Here is a 17,537-nt window from a genome sequence, read left to right as displayed (position 1 = left end):
CTATCTCCTTCTTAAAAAAAAAAAAATCTGAGATACTTTGTGATTCCTACTGATTTTGTTGTTAGGTATGATGAATATGTTTACAACCTAGCCTAGGGCTTTGCAGCTAGTAGGTGCTTAATGCAGGTTTGTTGAAAAGAATTTTTATATTCTACAGTTTTAGAATAACAATGAAGTATTTTCTTTTAAGGGGCAAAATGGGAAGCCAGAATTAGAATTTTATTCATAGAAATGCAGGCAGAGAACTCACTTGTACTGAACAAAAACAATAAAATCTCCTGTAAGAAAATCTTTAAAAGTCCACTAGACACATAATGAATGGAAAAATGATGCTTATTTTGACAAGGAGCGCAGTTTAAGCTACAACCTTAAACCAATCAATCTCTGCTTACCTTTTTTAGTCCTTTAAACAATACATAATGAAAAATGGTTATCCCACTACTAAGACTGACATCAATTACTTAAGCTTTCAACATAAAACTAAATTTGATTAAAATAAATTCAGATACATACATATATGTATATATGTGTGTATATATATGTGTGTGTATATATATATATGTATATATGTATAAACACATATATATGTATATGTGCTGTCAAGATAATGGAATGTGATAGATGAGATTTCGCAGATACTCAGGAGCCCACCTGAGTGGATTACTGGTTGATTTGACTGGATTAGTAGTTGACTAGATTCTAAGCACATCTGGCTGGTACTTGAGAGTACTTAAGAAAACATGGTTCTCAGAATCTAAAAAAACTTTGAACTTCCGGCCCAATCAACCAACCAGCTTGAAGAACCTCCCCATTCTGGGAGGGGACAGGAAGGAGGAAAGGGGAGCCTGCACGAAGAGTGCTGTCTTTTTCGGTTCCTGACTTGGTGGTGACGGCAGGGAAAGACAGAGAGGAGCTGAGGAAAGATAGGATTGCGAGGTTGTAAGAATTCTGTTCTCAATCTTTCTCTTTCTATATTTCAATAAACCCTTAAAAATCTAAACTCATTTTATCAGTGATTTTAGTCAGTTTTCCCCAAAACTGGGGGAACAGATTAGAACCCACATTTAGAATTTTAAATTACACAGTGCTCAAGATACTGTCATAGTGTTAGATACACAAGTGAAAAAGGTCTAATCACTGTCCTCAGAAAACTTCTACTGTTGTATGCTGGAGGGAAAGATTTATGTGTTGTATGCTGATAGGTATATAATACCAGGTGTCACAGGGTCTCGTGGGACACCTTTTACAGGGTAGAGTGTGATAAGGCAAAGAATGGGGACACAGTTCTCACCTTCAGCATTTACAAACTGGAAAACAAGAATTCAGAGGCAGCTTTGTTTAGTGGCTAGAGTAGAGCTTGTCTTGGAGCCAAGAAGACCTGAGTTTTAAGTACCACCTTTGACATAAACTTGACTGTGTAAGCCACACTGTGTAGTGAGTCATTTAACCTCTGTCTGCCCTAAATTCCTAAGCAAGTCTCTAAGACTATAAATTGCAGAGAAGGCTTGCATTGGTGGAGGGAGTTTCTTCACCTTGGAAGTTCCCTAAGTCAAAGGTAGGAAGCAAGGTAATCAGTCTACTAGGTCCTCCCCACTTAAACACAAAAATGGCAGCTGTGGACAGAGTACAAGTATGTCACACTCCTATTACAATTATATTTGGGGAAAATGTGTTCCTTTTTTTAAACTATTGTTTGCAAACTTTCTATGTCATTGGTGCCTTCAGGGTAGAGAAGGAATGAGGAAGTGCTAGACACTGGCAGGAGTATGTACCTAATGGAGTTAGTCAACTCACCCAAGGGATACATACAGGCCTGTTCTGAATATAATGATAGTCAAGGACTCAGCAGCTGCTTAAAGAATAGCATGGCTCAAATTCAAAGCTGAGAATTCAAAAACCAAACCTAGTGGCTAAGCCAAAAAAACCTCATATAAGTTCATGAAAGGGGAGGTCAAAAGCTAAGGGGCTTGTCTGCCGAGAGTAGGGTCAAGAAAGCAACAAAGAAAAGGAAGTAAAGTATTTCAAGGAGGATGATTTGTATGGGACAAAAATTTAGCTTCTATTTTATAGAGAAGTAATATGTTAGCTATTACACTTCCAAACCTTATTTACACACACACACACACACACACACACACATACACACAAACACATACCTTTGTACATGTGCACATGTACACACATACAGACTTCAACAGGAAACAATATACAGGACTTCCCCGTTAAGCAATTTTTTAGATCCATAATGTCTAAAAGGCTCCATCAAATTAGCACCTCTACATGTTGAGACAACTGACATTCTTAACTGTAATGAGAACCAGAAGGCCCTATATGATCCTGAAATGCCTTGTGAGTCATCAAAGAAAGATGAAATTAGATTCAATACGATGTATTTATTGAATCCTGTCTTTGAAAATGGATAAACTCTCAACTCTCTAGCAGTCAAAATACTCACTTGTTGAGTTGTTACTGACTCTTCATGACCCCATTTGGGGTTTCCTTGGCAAAGATACTAGAGTGGTTTGCTGTTTCCTTCTGCAGCTCATTTTATATATGAAGAAAGTGAGGCAAACAGGGTTAAGTGACTTGCCTAGGTCACACAGCTAGTAAATGTCTGAAGCCAGATTGAAATTCAAGTCTTCCTGACTTCAGGTCCAGGACTCTACCCACTATCAACCCTTACTAGAAAAGTACAATTCCTAACCAAGTCAGGTAACCTTAATTTGTTGTACTTGCTCTTTCTTAGTGAATAAATTGCTATCAAGTGAAAATAAAATACATATCATTTTGTTCACAAATGACATTTCTGTCCAATCAGATGATAACAAGTTGCCTTATAATCCTATATTAAGGACTTTAAAAAAATTCCTTTATGTCATTACAATTGCCTGTATGACATGCTTAGAAAAGAGTGTAGAACTAGAGTTTCCATTTTCCAAATTGCAAAATTTCCATTTTTCAAGTAGAGGAACTGAAGGAAAGAATCAGATGAGTGCAAAGAGGAAGTAGCCCGTCCCTTCAGGCCAAAGAGTAGCAGAAACCTAGGCACAAGGATCAAGCAGCTAGCCAGTAGGCTTTTTTAATAGTGATATCAGGCCACTGGATCTGGGGCACCTTGTTTGATGTGCAATGGGCAGATATCCTAGTGCATAGGACTAGACCTAGAATTGGGAAGACCTGAGTTCAAATCCAGCCTCAGATACTATCTTGAACCTAGGCAAGCCATTTAACTTCTGTCTGCCTCACTGTCCTCATCTCTAAAATGGAGGTAACAAAAGCATCTACCTCCAGGGCTGTTGTGAGGATAAAATGAGATAATATTTTTCAAGTGCTTTGCAAGCTTTCAGGTGTCAGCTATTATGATGATAATCCACATCGTCCACACTCCAGCCCTATGCTGCTGTTTCAGTACTCTTGCCCCATCATTTTAAGGTAGGTTCAGATACAGCCACATGGGATATCATTGAAAATTTAAGGTATTAAAAACACAGTACTAAGTTCACAGAAATAGTAACTACCCGTTGGCTTGAAATCAGTCAAGAAGCATCTATTAAACACCAACTATGTGCCAGATAAGAGGAAACTGATACTAGAAGAGTTCTTGCCAAATTTGTCCCAATGTGTAAAATATTTCACTTTCAAACTCACACAGGCACACACAATTATGAAGACAAACCTCTGTGGCCTAGATAAGCACTGCTTAATGTTTATCCCACATAGTGTACAGGAAGTACTTTTCCTTCCATCTCCCAGAAAACATTACTTTTCTAACAGAGTGAGGTAGAATAGTTGTCAATAAACCACCTCTGCACAAGTTTGTGGTTTTCAGTGTGACTCTGTTGCCACCTGTTGTCAATACAGGGTTGAGTTCTATCTGTTGCCAGACTTACTGAATGGAGAAAATTGTGGAAGAGGAAAAAAATAGGAGATATTAAGAATTTCAAATGATGGACATTCTCTTGGATTGAGAGTGAGACCTTACATTTTTATGCCAAATAATAACAGTAATTTAATACAGGCAAATGTCTAAATGTGTATATAGTTCACAGGGTACAGTATCTACCCAGGGCCTTCAAAAAATTCTTGCTTAGTTTTTAAACTCCTAACTTAGGAGAGGAGAGGAGGCATGACATACTGGATATAGAGTTGACCTGCAAGGCAGGAAAACCTGGGTTTGAGTCTTGCCTCTGAGACATATTTTCTGGGTGACCATAGACCAGTCATCAATCTCTGGGTATACCACACAACACTGTATGACCCTCAGTTACAGAGGAGTTGCTCACCTGCTATGGTAGAGAGAGATTTCACATTAGGAGATCATCCTCAATAATGAATGATAAAATCACAGGTATGGACCAAAGAACAAACCAAACACACAACCCCCCTCTCAAATTTTAGGTGTTTGGGATGGTAGAACTAATCCAGATCCTTTTTGTGGTGAGCAGTGCCTTTTTTCTTTCAAATGACATGAATTTGAATTATTTAGGTTAGCAGAATTGCTTGAAAGGCATTGTGGTATAAAAATACTGGCCTGGAATTTAGAAAAGACCTAGGTTTAAACACTGATTAGTTCTGTGACCTTGGACAAGTCACTTAACTTCTCTGTAAGTGGCATGGGGTTGATAGTTATCAGAAAACATTAAAGTACTACACAAATGTGAGTTGACAAAAGATACATTACAAAATATATCTTCTCATTAAGGTAGCCTTTTCTATGTTGATCACATGATCAGGAAAAAAAAAGAATATACCACATACAAGTACTTCATGGAAGTACCCTAACCTTCATAACTCTTAGCTGACTGTTCAGGCTAGTTGGAATCCACTTGATTTGATATTCAGGGAAGACAAGGCATAGGGGAACAATGCTAAGGATGAAAATTTAAATGGGAAATGCCTAAAGACAACTAGCCCTGTTAAGATTCATTCTTTTATAGATACAAGTGGATTCACTGTAAAACTGAACATTATGAATGTGAAGAAGTATAATATGGGGGAAAGAACATTAGATTTGGCATTGTAGGAACTGGGTTTGACTCACACTTTTGCTGCTTACTACTTGTGGGACTCTGGGCAAATCAATTCCCCTTTCTGGGCCCTTGCTGCCTCATCATTAAAATTAAGAGGTTGGACTATGCAAGCTCGGAGGTCTTTTCTAGCTCTAAATCCTATGATCCACAAAGGAATTCCACTTCAGCCCCTTATCTGGTATCACAACATTTATGTTACTCTTTAAATGGAGAAACCAGTTCTCCTGGTTCTTTCGGTCTCCCTCTTGTGCTCTGTTCACTGTAGTTTTCAGTAAATAGCTTTTAGTAGTTGACAAAGAATAATCATTTTCCTCTTTCAGGGGAAATGAATCAAGTCAGTGGAGAGGAGTGGGTCATATCCCAATTCTATAATTCCATAAAATGTTTCAGAGTAACAGAGCTTGAAATTGGAAGAGACAGTATGGTATACCAGAGAGGGCACTAGATGTGGGGTCAGGAGGAATCGGATTCAAATCCTATTTTAGACACTTATTAATTATGTGACCTGGACACACTGCTTAACCTCTCTGTCCCTCAGTTTCCTCACTTATAAAATGAAGAGGTGTCATTTCTCAAATATATAGAGAACTGAGTCAAATTTATAAAAATACAAGTCATTCCCCAATTGAAAAATGGTCAGGATATGAACAGGAAGTTTTCAGACAAAAAAAATCAAAGTTATCAATAGTCATATAAAAAATATGAAAATAGCAATTGATGGGGCAGCGAGGTGGTACAGTGGATAAAGCACTGGCCCTGGAGTCGGGAGGACCTGAGTTTAAATCTGGCCTCAGACACTTGACACTTACTAGCTTTGTGATCCTGGGCAAGTCACTTAACTCCCATTGCCCCACCAAAAAAAGAAATAGCAATTGATTAGAGATGCAAATTAAAACAACCCCAAGGTACCACTCACACCTATCAGATTGGCTAATATGACAAAAAAGGAAAATGTTAGAACTTGAAGGGGGTGTGGGAAAACTGGGACATTAATGAACTATTGGTGGAGTTGTCAATTGATCCAACCATTTTGAAGAGCAATTTGAAATTATACCCAAAGGGCTATAAAACTAAATACCCTTTGATCCAACAATACCACTGCTATGTCTATATCCCAAAGACATACAAAAAAGGGAAAGGCCATTTTTATACAGAAATATTTATAGCAGTTCTTTTTGTGGTGGCTAAGAATTGGAAATCGGGGAGATTCCTATCAATTGGGGATTGGCTAAGCAAGCTGTGGTATATATCTTTGCAATGGAATATTATTTTTCTATAAGAAATGACAAAAAGAATGATTTCAGAAAAACTTGGAAAAACTTACATGAACTGATATGTGGTGAAGTGGAGAACATGGTACACAGTAGTAATTCTCAGCAATAGAATGATCTGAGACAATCTCAAAGGACTAATGATTAAACATACTATCTACCTACAGAGAAAGAGCTGATGATGTTTGGATACATAGTGGAGGATGCTATTTTTCACTTTTTTCTTTCATTTTCTTCTTTTATTTGAGTCTTCTTGTACAAGATGACTAACATGGAATTTTTTTATATAATTGCACCTGCATAACCTATATCTGATTACTTATCTCAGAGGGGAGGGAGGGATAGAATTTGGAACTCAAAACTTTAAATAAAAATGTCAACAAATAAATAAAATGAAGGGGAGGGGCTTGATGGTCTTACAAAAACATAGCTGACAGAAATCCATAGCTTTGTCCTCCAGTGTCAGGAAAGAAGAGAACAATAGAAACAAGCTTCTCGGGGTCAGTTCCTATTTCATGTCTATGTTTTGTATTTCTAGTGACTGGCACAGGGCCTGACATAGAATAGGCCCCTCACATATAGATGTTAAATTACATTGTCTGTGGTTGCCTTACATCCCCCAAACCAGCCACCTGATAATTGAATGGGAAGGTTATTCAGAGATAATCCCACGTTAACCCTATGGGGTGGTTTGTTGGGGAAACCACTGTAGAGGCTAAGAATATACATATTAGGGTCAGATGACAACCAGTGAGGCAACAGACATCGGAACAGCTAAATATCTTCAGTTTCCATCTCATGCTCACATTGTGAAATATTCAATCACTCTGTAACAGAAATGGTGACAGTATAAAGAAAAAAAAGAAAAGGAGAAAAGCCCAACAGAAACACAGAGGACAAACCCAAGAGGACAACAAAGCTAAGGCTAGATCTGGGAATCACATAGGCAACTGTCACATTAGCTGCCCCCTCACTGCTCTCTGTTCAAGGCTACTCAGCACTTTCCTGAAGCTTCCCTGCTGTCCAAGTCCTGGACTTCTGAAGCAGAAACTGCTAATTGGGTCATTACTGTGCAGTGGTTTTGTAATGCACACAAATTGGAACCAGAAGGAAAGTACTAAGCTAATTTTCACCGGAGAGGTAATAAGGATTTGAACTCAAGTCTGTGGGTTGAATGGCTGGTGATGTCTGTGATAACAACACTGAAAACTTCTGAAAAGAGATAATTTTTTTTGAAAAATTCTAATTTTTAAAGATGGGTGCCATGAATATTCATCCTGCAATGCATCAAAAAGGATCCAAATAATGATGATTTTTGAGGATAGTATAATGGTATTCCTATTTACTGAAAGTGTCCCAGCTGCCACACACATAGATCCTCTATAGGAATATGATTCAGACCAATTGAGCTTAGAATTTAAATAAACTCAATAATGCAGTTCAAAGTGCTACAAATATATTCAGGTTTGTGAATCCCTTCAATATTTTTAGGCCATTTAATGGGCAGAGGGAGAGAGAGGGAGGGAGGGAGGTGGAGAGAGAGAGAGAGAGAGAGAGAGAGAGAGAGAGAGAGAGAGAGAGAGAGAGAGAGAGAGATGGAAGGGGGAAGAGAAAAACAGAAAGACATGATAGCCAGAGACAGACAGAGAAACATAGCCAAAAAGAACATTTTAAAGGAACTACTTTAAAAATAAAGTCTGTCCTATTGGGACACTAGCTGTCCAATGTGGATAATTCTTAAATTACTATGAACAAGGACACATAAAACATTTTGCCCAACTAAAAGCACCTGGAAAACAAGAATGTTGGTTCAGCCAAGAATACAGGATTATGACTTTTCTCTCAAATTTTTTAGTCCTGGAATGATCTTTGTATTTGAAAGGAAATGTAGACAATGCTCATAGTAACTCTGGTAAAATATTATAAGAGACTGTTGGACATTATTAAATAAGACTGTGTTGTACTTATTTTTTAATATCTTGAAGCACACTCAGTATTTGTTCTGATCATTCCCAACAGAGATTTATTACCAAACCAGATCTGACTTGAAGTTGAGTGGATGAGAAAGCAGTCAATGTAGTAAGAATAGTGAGTAATAACTTTCTGCTCTGCCTGAAAGCTTGGAGTTTAGTTAAAGCAGGAAGAAGCAACTTATGAGTTGTGCATGCCAACTGAGGAATTCAAGAAGTGAACATCCATTCATTTGGGGGAGACATTTTCTTCCCCCTAGGAATGTTTTCGGAGTTGCGAGAGCTGCAAATTAGATTAGGGGCCAAAAACATGACATTGAAAATAAAATGTCTCCCTTGATAATCCCAATGAGTACTATTTGGCAACAGAAAGAATACCACCTGCTCCTGGCCCTTACCTGCAAGTTGTATCAAGTAACAAATCAGCAGCTTTTCTACCTTTCACGATGCATGTTTTCCATAGGTATTGGCAGCATAATAGTAACTAATAATACATTCATTCATTCAACATATGTAATGAGTACCTATTAAGTTTCTAGAATTGCATTAGGTGTTATAAGTGAAACTAGAACTGGATTGAGAGTCAGAGAATGGGGGTCATATCCTAGCTCTGCCACTTAATGCCTGTGTGACCTTGAGCAAATAATGTAACTGTTCTAAACTTCAGTTTTCTCATGTGGAAAATGAGTGGGTTGGACTAGATGTACTCTTAGGTATGTTCTATGCTTAAAACTATGATCCTATGAAAATATGATTCATCTGTCCCACTTGGAAGGGACTTAAGATATAGATAGGAAGATGAGAAATTAGCATATAGTTTAATAGCAATACAAGACAATGTGTGATTAAATACCAAATGAATCATAAAGGAAATCACCCCAATTTACGGTTTCAAGATTTGTGAGGATTATACAGAGAAATGCAAACAAACATGTTATGTACATTTCTCTATGTAGGCAGCCCTCTCTGTTCTGATGAGGGCATGGAGAGAGTGGGTGTTAATCTCTTGGTAACACTTGCTGCTTTACAAAATACAATATAGTAGTTGTAGATGTAATGGGATTATGTATGCACCATCTTTTCCCTGAGTACCAGTTTCTGTCCAGGTAGACAAACAATGCGGTGAATAATGGTATTGCTTATAACTGGGCCCTTTTTATACAAATGGTGCTGAATAGCAGCACCTTCCAGTGGCTGAATGGGGACAGAGGGAAGGAAGAGGTTAATTGTAGGTTCCACAAAAGCTGAAGGTATTTGAGAACACTAAACACTTGGGAACTTCTCAGAAGAATTCTATGAGTCTTGTAGAAATGTAATGGAAGAAGTGATTTTTTTAACTTGAGTTTTATAGAATGGGTTACAATTCTATAGAAAAGTATCTGGAGAAGTTATTTTAGAATAGAAAGGCATGAAGGTGAGGCTTCTGGATACTTATGTCCATGGTACTTTATTAATACCTAATCAAATAAAATTGTCTAAAAATGAAATAAGGTTAGCCTGGAACTACCTGTTAATGAACCCTTGTTGGCTTTTATCAAACAACTCTTCCTTTTCACTAGTTCAAAACTGACTCTTTATTAAGTCATTCTAGAAGGGCTTTTTTCCCTTCAAGTTTCTAAATCAAGCTTATATAGGCTTATATTTTGGAGAATCTGCCTTTTTCTCATTTTAGAAAATTAGAAAAATATTTGCCTGACCCATGCCAACTCTTTCATTATTTTTGGTTCTTGAAAGATCATATGCAATTATGTGGCAACCAGAGCTGGAACTTCTTTCAGTGTCAAGATGACTCAGACTCAAAAAGGGCAGCTAAGTGTTATTTTGTCATTCTCTTTTCTTATCCTGCTTTTCAATGATTCACTTATGGTATAGGGTGCTAAAGGAGGCCTAGCACCTCTGGTAGGAGGGCTTGCTAAGCACTCTTCAGAGCTGCTCATCCACCCGCAGTGTCTACCTGGCCCTCAACTCTCACCTCTGGCTCCAAGAAGCTGTAGCATGTGCAGGGGCTACACCCTGGTAAAGCATCTCACCAGATGGGTTAAATCACATTGAAGGTAACTAGTGGGCTTCAAACCCATCAGTAGGTCAGGGAGGTGTCTACCCCAAGCATGAAAACACTTGCTCTGGCAGAGAATGGGCAAATGAGAACAATTTGTTCTAATGGCCATGAAGGCTGCTTAAGCAGCCTGGCATAGTAGACCTCTTGGAGCCTGGTCAGACATCAAAGACAACAAGGTCATCCACTATATCCTGGGCCATTTCCAGTTGTCTTGACTTTGGTCTAGCCAGTGGACTTCAATTGCTCTGAAAGAGAGAGTGAGGCTGACAACTTTGTGTACCTCTGGCTCATTTAAATCCAATTCATTCACAAGTCAAGACATTGCCCTTGTGATGTCATTGGTCCTCTTTGAAAATGAAGGACAAACAACAATTCCCTTGTATTTAATCTCATTTATCTGCTTTCACTTCTCTATCTTTTAAAATCTGAATTCACTGACACCTAAACTCGGTTCTTTAGATCCTTTTCTTGTTCATTGGAATTGATTGCAATTACATCATAATTTTTTCTTGAGAATCTCTCACCATTTTTAAGCTTATTTTAGATTTTCAGGCAATGATGCCCTCTCTACCTTATCTCTATTCCCTTTGAAATCTATTCTCCAGAAGTCTAGGGTACAAATTATACTTTGCCCCACATTCTCATCTTATCTAACATAAAATCTCCTAAAAGTCAGCATGTTTATGGCTTCCTTAGGTCTCTATCATTTCTACTTCACTGACTGTATTTCTTTGCAGTCAGAATTAAGTCCAAAATAGCAGTACCCATTTTCACTTTGATCTATTGAAAGATAAAACTATCAGGAAGGCAATTCAAGAATTTATCAACTCTTCTGTTTTTAGCAGAGGGAGACATCCAACAGATGTCTAGATAGTTGCAGGCCCCCTTCACACCTATATTCTTTTTCAGTGATAGGTTTAGTATTTTGCGTCAGGAACTCCCATATAATTCTAGCAGCTGGCCTTGTATATCTGAGTTTCAGCAAGACATTTGGTCAACTTTCTCATAATTTTCTTGGGGAGAAGATGAAGACATATGGATTAAATGATAGCACAGTTATATAATATAGAATTGGCTGGATGACTTACAAAAAGGTGTTGATTAATGGATGATATGAACCTAGATAGATATTTCTAAGAAAATGCCCAGGACTCTGTCCTTGGCCCCATTTTGTTAGATATTTTTATCAATGATGTGAATAAAATCATATATAAAATGTTTATCAAATTTGTGGATGAATCAGGCTGGGAGGGATGAACAAGGTAGAATCTAAGAACATCTTGAAAGGCCACAGTGTTGAACTAACAGGCTGATATTTATTAGGGATGAATGCAAAGTACTATACTTTTAAAAAAAACTATAAAAGTACAGTGTAAGAGAACTGTGGCTAGAAATAATGATGATATAATTAATAATAATAGTAATGATGATGATGTCAACCAATAAGAATTGATTAAGTATCTATTATATGACAAGAACTAGATAAAGCTAAGGGTTAGTGATGCTAAGTCAAATTTAAAAGGCTCTGCCTTCAAGTTTACATTCTATTGGAGAATAATCATCAGTCAATCACCAGTCATCAGTATTGTCTTCTTGATAATAATAGTCATCAGTACAATAGTCTAAGGAATATTACATAACAATAAAAACAACAATAGGATAGTGACTCATTCCAGGACCATTTCTTCTTGAACTTCATTGAATATATGACAAAAAATTATCATCACCATAGGTGATTTGAGTATAGTGTTCTGAGGTTTACAAAGTGCTTTATATTCATTATTTCATTTAAACTCTATAACAATCCTGTAAGGTAGTTGTTGTCATCATCTCGAATGGACAGATGAAGAAACTGAGGTTCAGAAAACTTGTAATTTTCTCAATCACCCAGCTAGAATCAGCTCTTCCTGATTCTAAATTGAGCACTGTATTGACTATACCATCCTGTTTTGGTACAAAAAAAATCTCAGCTGTTTTAGTGGAAGTTTAGTATGAGTCATCATTGTGATGTGTCAGCCAAAAAACCTAAAGAAATCTTTTTTTGTTTGTTTAGAAATGTAATTTAATTGGTATGGGAAGCTCCCAGGGAAGGAAATTCTTTCTATCAACATGGATTGGTAAGTATTCTTAAAGAATTGCTCGGAACACTGAGGAGTTAACTTACTTGCCCAGATAGACAGAGTCAGTATCTGTCAGAGGTGGGACTGGAACCCCAGATGTCTCATTTCTTTCTTTCTTTCTTTCTTTCTTTCTTTCTTTCTTTCTTTCTTTCTTTCTTTCTTTCTTTCTTTCTTTCTTTCTTTCTTTCTTTCTTTCTTTCTTTCTTTCTTCCTTCCTTCCTTCCTTCCTTCCTTCCTTCCTTCCTTCCTCCCTCTCTCTCTCTCTCTCTCTCTCTCTCTCTCTCTTTCTTTCTTTCTTTCCTTCCTTCCTTCCAGCAGGGCAATGAGGTTTATTGTTGTTTGTTGTTGTTGTTGTTGTTTTTTGGTGAGGCAATTGGGGTTAAGTGACTTGCCCAGGGTCACACAGCTAGTAAGTGTCAAGTGTCTGAGGCCAGATTTGAACTCAAGTCCTCCTGAATCCAGGGCCAGTGCTTTACCCACTGTACAACCTAACTGCCTGAATATCCCATTTCTAAGGCTTGCTTTCTATCCAATAGCCTAGATTCCCTTTTTCAAATTCATTACAGTCTACAATAATAGGAAGCTAGCGTATAAAATGAGGAAAATCAAAAGAGATAGTGGTGGAAGACTGATTAGACTTGTTCTACTAAGTTCTAAAGGGCAGAAGTAGGCTCAGTCAACTCTTATTAAGTGCCTACTATGGGCCAGGAACTGTGCTAAGTGCTAGATGAAAGTTTTCATGTCAATGTAAGGAAACATTTACTTACAACTAGACTTGTCCCAAAATAAACTGGGTTGTTGCAGAGAATAGCAATAAGCAGAAACTATGTGACTTCTCCTAAGGGATGTTGTAGATGGGGTTGATTATTTGGGTAGTGGTTGGACTACATAACTGCCAAGGTTCCTTCTCTTCCTTACTCTATAATTCATTTGGCAGCAGGGAAGACATACACTGGGTAACTACTTGATCAAAAGATTTGTGTTTGGGAATAATTAGAGATAAAGATCACAGGATTATATTATTCAGAGATGGAAAGGGCCTTCAAAATCATCATACCCTTTCATTTTATGTTAAGGAAAATGAGTCTAAGAGAGATTAAGTGATTTGTCAAAGGCCGTATGGGTAGAACCAAGATTTGAACCCAGGTGCTCCTAAATCTAACATTCTTCCCACTGTACCACAATGTTTCATTCGTAGATCAAGGTCCTCAATAGAAAACCTTAAATGCTAAGTTTAAGTGTCTAAGTAATTTGAAGGGGGTCCTATAAGGTGGAATCATTGTAAGATTTGTTTTTTAGTATGGTAAAGAGATGATTAAATTGTTAATGTACAAAGTTTAAATTGCTAAAGGTATCCAGGACAGGTAATATCTGAAAAAATACTAGGGGTAGGGAGCTCAGAGTGACAGAGTTGGTGTGGACCTCAGAAATCATCTAATCTAACACATAGCTAAAAAACAAGTCCCCTCTCCCTATTACCAAAAAGTAATGAACCAGTCTGAACCAAAATTTTTCAAAGGTTATTAATGGTGGCTGACCAGTTCAATACCTTGAGATGTAGTTTGTTTATGTCAGATGACTTGTACTGTACAAGAAGAAATCACTGCAGCAATTTAGTAGTCAGTTAAGGACTAGAAAGTAAACAATGGAAAACGAGAGGAACTAATTCATGTGAGAGAAATCATAAATAAAGAATGGGGAGAGCTTGTGGCATCTTTAACAGAGTAGGTGATTAATACATACGTATATACATATATATATATATTACCAATATTTAATTGAATGATTGGCTGAATGAATGAGGATAAGTATCAAAATTGGCATAGTCAAAACAATATTTTTCAGCACATTTTGGTTATTGTCTTTTTTTCTAGTATTTACTAATTTTGTGACATTGAATAAATTGATTCACTTCTCTGAAACGCAATCTGGTAGTTTTAAAATGGATATATCCTTGCCTACTTCCCAGGGTATTATGAAAATCACATACAGTAATAATGAAACTCTGAAGCTCTTTATAAATGTAAGCTATTAAGATGACTTCAAATAGCTGAGAGAATAGCAGTTTGAAGGACAAGTGGAAAAATTGAAATGGGAATCTGTTCTTGGAGAGAAGTTTGCTTTTGAGGCATATTGAATTAGAGGTAATGTAAGGCCATCAAAATAGAAATGTCCAATAGGCAACTAGAGATAAAAAACAAAAATGATAGAGGGTGGGGAGATTAAATAAGAAAGAGAGGGAAAGAAAGAGAGAGACAGAGATAAAGAGACAGAAATAGAGAAGAGGACTGGGGAAATGGATTTGAGGTCTCCATATATAAATAATCATGGAAAACATAAGAATGGACAGAAAACAACAGAGAAAGAGAACAAGAGGACAGAATCCCAAGGAATGACTACATTTGGGGAACTGGAGGAAAAAGAGTAGCAAGAGCAGGGTTAATCAGAGTTTACTATCATGGAGAAACAATGGAGATTCAAAAAAAAAAAGGTGGTTACCATTGTCTAATGTTGCCTAGAGATCAAGATGAATAAATATTCATTAGACTGTGTCTCCTTGAAAGAAGATACTATTGTTTACATTTTTTTTTTTACTCAACTGATTTAGTGAAATAGAAGGTCCGGCTTTAAAAAATTTTGAGATATCATCTTACCCCTATCATATTCATTACAATTATTGATGCCCTTCAATTGGGGAATGACTAAACATATTCTGTTATATGATTATGATGGAATATTACTGAAAGATAAGAAATCATAAGCTGGTTGATTTTAGAAAAACATGGAAAAACTTGGGCCTATGAAAGAAGATGCTACCCACTTTCAGAGAAAGAATTCATAAATAGAAGTATGTACAGAATAGTTTTACATATATGTATATGTATGTGTACATATATATGTATGTATATTGGCATAGAAAAGCCGAGTAGCTTTGAAAATAATGTAATATTTATTATATAGTGTTTTTTTAAAGTCAACAGTCTGAAATGGAAATTTAATTTTTTATATTGAATCCTCTGTGTTCTGTTGTGTACGTGGAGATGTTCTTTTTTCTCATTTTGTACTTAAGTTTAAAATGAAGAATTTTTTTTAAAAGGAAAAAAAACTAAAGGAAGAAAGTGAGGCTGGAGACTTAAGATAGGTAAAAATTTATTAGAGTGTCCCTAGTTACTTTGGGGTACACTAGGGAACCAACAATTATTCTTAATACTTGTAAATGTTATATATTCATATGACTTTTTTCAGCATTGTTTGAAGCACAAGAATAAAGTGAAAGAGTAGAGATAAGCCAGAGTTGAGAGTGGTGTGGAAAAAAGTCAAGGTGGCAAGTGAATCTACTGAACGAGTAAAAGTAGCAATGAAATAAACTGATTATGGCCTCGCAGCTCAGCACAGGAGATAGATGCAACTGGTTGCAATGTCCCTCTAATATGCATATCATATGGGGCAGCTTAATGATGAAAAGGCAGAGATGATGTTTTGTTAGAAGGAAAAGATTTATATTAACTGTTAAATTATGTAAGATAATGTCCCTGTTAGAGATGAACATACCAATATCTAAAAGAAACAGAAAAAATAACTTTAATTATAATAAATTGCTAACGTGTAAAGTTTCTTCTTTGCAAGAAGTCTTTACCCCTTGATGCTAATGCCCTCTCCCCAGATAATTTGCACTGACAGTTTTCCTCCAATTATTATGGATAATCACAAACACATATATACACATAAACATGTGTATGTAATGTGTATATACTCTTAAGCATGCCACTAACCTCCCTCAGCCTCTTCTCCCTTCTGATTAGAGGGCTGGAGGGTAGATTAGCAAACTCTTACCAATGATTTCTTTGACAGAGTGCAGAAAGTGGACTCAGCTCATTTGATTTTGCACCTGCTTCTCTGCTTGGTTTCAACTCCATGGAACAAGATGTCACCTCCTAGGTTTCCAACCCACCATGATTTCTTGCTTCCTTTTGTCTTGTATTTCCCTCCACCCCAATTAAATTATAAATTCCTTGAGAGCAGGGACTGTCATTTAGTTAATTATGTCCACAGTGCTTAGCACAATGCCTTGCACATAGTAGGTACTTAATAGATGTTTACTGGATTGTGTTTGATTGGATTAGAGAGAAAATTAATTTCATTGGCTAAGGTCTCTATTTACACCTATTGAACATACCTTAAATTGGAAAAAAAGTGAAGGTTCCTGGAATGACTTCTTGTTCCCTGCTGCTACAACTGTTTGAGAAAGAAAAGTCAAAGGAGTTTTACAGCTGCTTCAGTATGCTGTCATGAGGGTTTAAAGAGTCAAGCTGCATTTCATTGTTCTGAGCTCGATTCTGATTGGACAACTCAGTATCTAGATAAACCATTAACTGTGTAGGCTAGTCTATATAGGCCAGAGATAGCTGGTGTGATGATCTTTGTAGTTCTCTGGCTTAAAGAGATATACTATTCACATTAGAAGTTAACACGTTTTCAACACCCCTTTAAGAGATAATGATTAATTGAAAGGGCTTAGAAAGGCTATGTTTTAGTAGAGAAGAGAAAATAAGTTTCCTGGGTGAAATATGGTAAGGATCAACAGTCAAGTAGTGAGCAAAGAAGCAATTTCATGCAGTGTAGATGTTCAGAGACATGCATTACCCTAAGTACTTGAATGTTTCTCCCTCATGTGCTTTATATTTCCCTATTAGGATCCTATATGTGTATCCCACTCTTCATCTTAGACATTGAGTGCACTTGTGAAATAGTATGATTTGGCTTACATATATACATATGTAAGGCCATGAATTTCACTATTTTTGCATTTGGTCTAATATATAATATTTCTCTCATTTTATTAGATAAATTTTTATGTTTAAGAATTAAAATTGTTGGGTCAGCTAGGTGGCACAGTGGATAGAGCACCAGCCCTGAAGTCAGGAGGACCTGTGTTCAAATCTGGCCTCAGACACTTAACACTTACTAGCTGTGTGACCCTGGGCAAGTCACTTAACCCCAATTGCCCTAGTTAAAAAAAAAAAGGAAAGAAAAGAATTAAAATTGTTATGTGAATATTGCATACTTTGTGGGTGCATCATTCTTGT

At 36.8% G+C, this 17,537-nt stretch overlaps 1 protein-coding gene across 1 annotated transcript in view; it reads right to left on the bottom strand.

The window, feature by feature from the left end:
• Positions 1-17,537, bottom strand: part of TENM2 (teneurin transmembrane protein 2) — a 1,399,253-nt gene that overhangs the window by 1,018,399 nt on the left and 363,317 nt on the right.

This window comes from Dromiciops gliroides, chromosome 2, assembly GCF_019393635.1.
Source record: "Dromiciops gliroides isolate mDroGli1 chromosome 2, mDroGli1.pri, whole genome shotgun sequence".
In the NCBI taxonomy this organism is placed as follows: Eukaryota; Metazoa; Chordata; class Mammalia; order Microbiotheria; family Microbiotheriidae; genus Dromiciops; species Dromiciops gliroides.
Note: the sequence above shows the minus strand (reverse complement) of the source record. Positions and strands in the feature narration are given on the sequence as shown.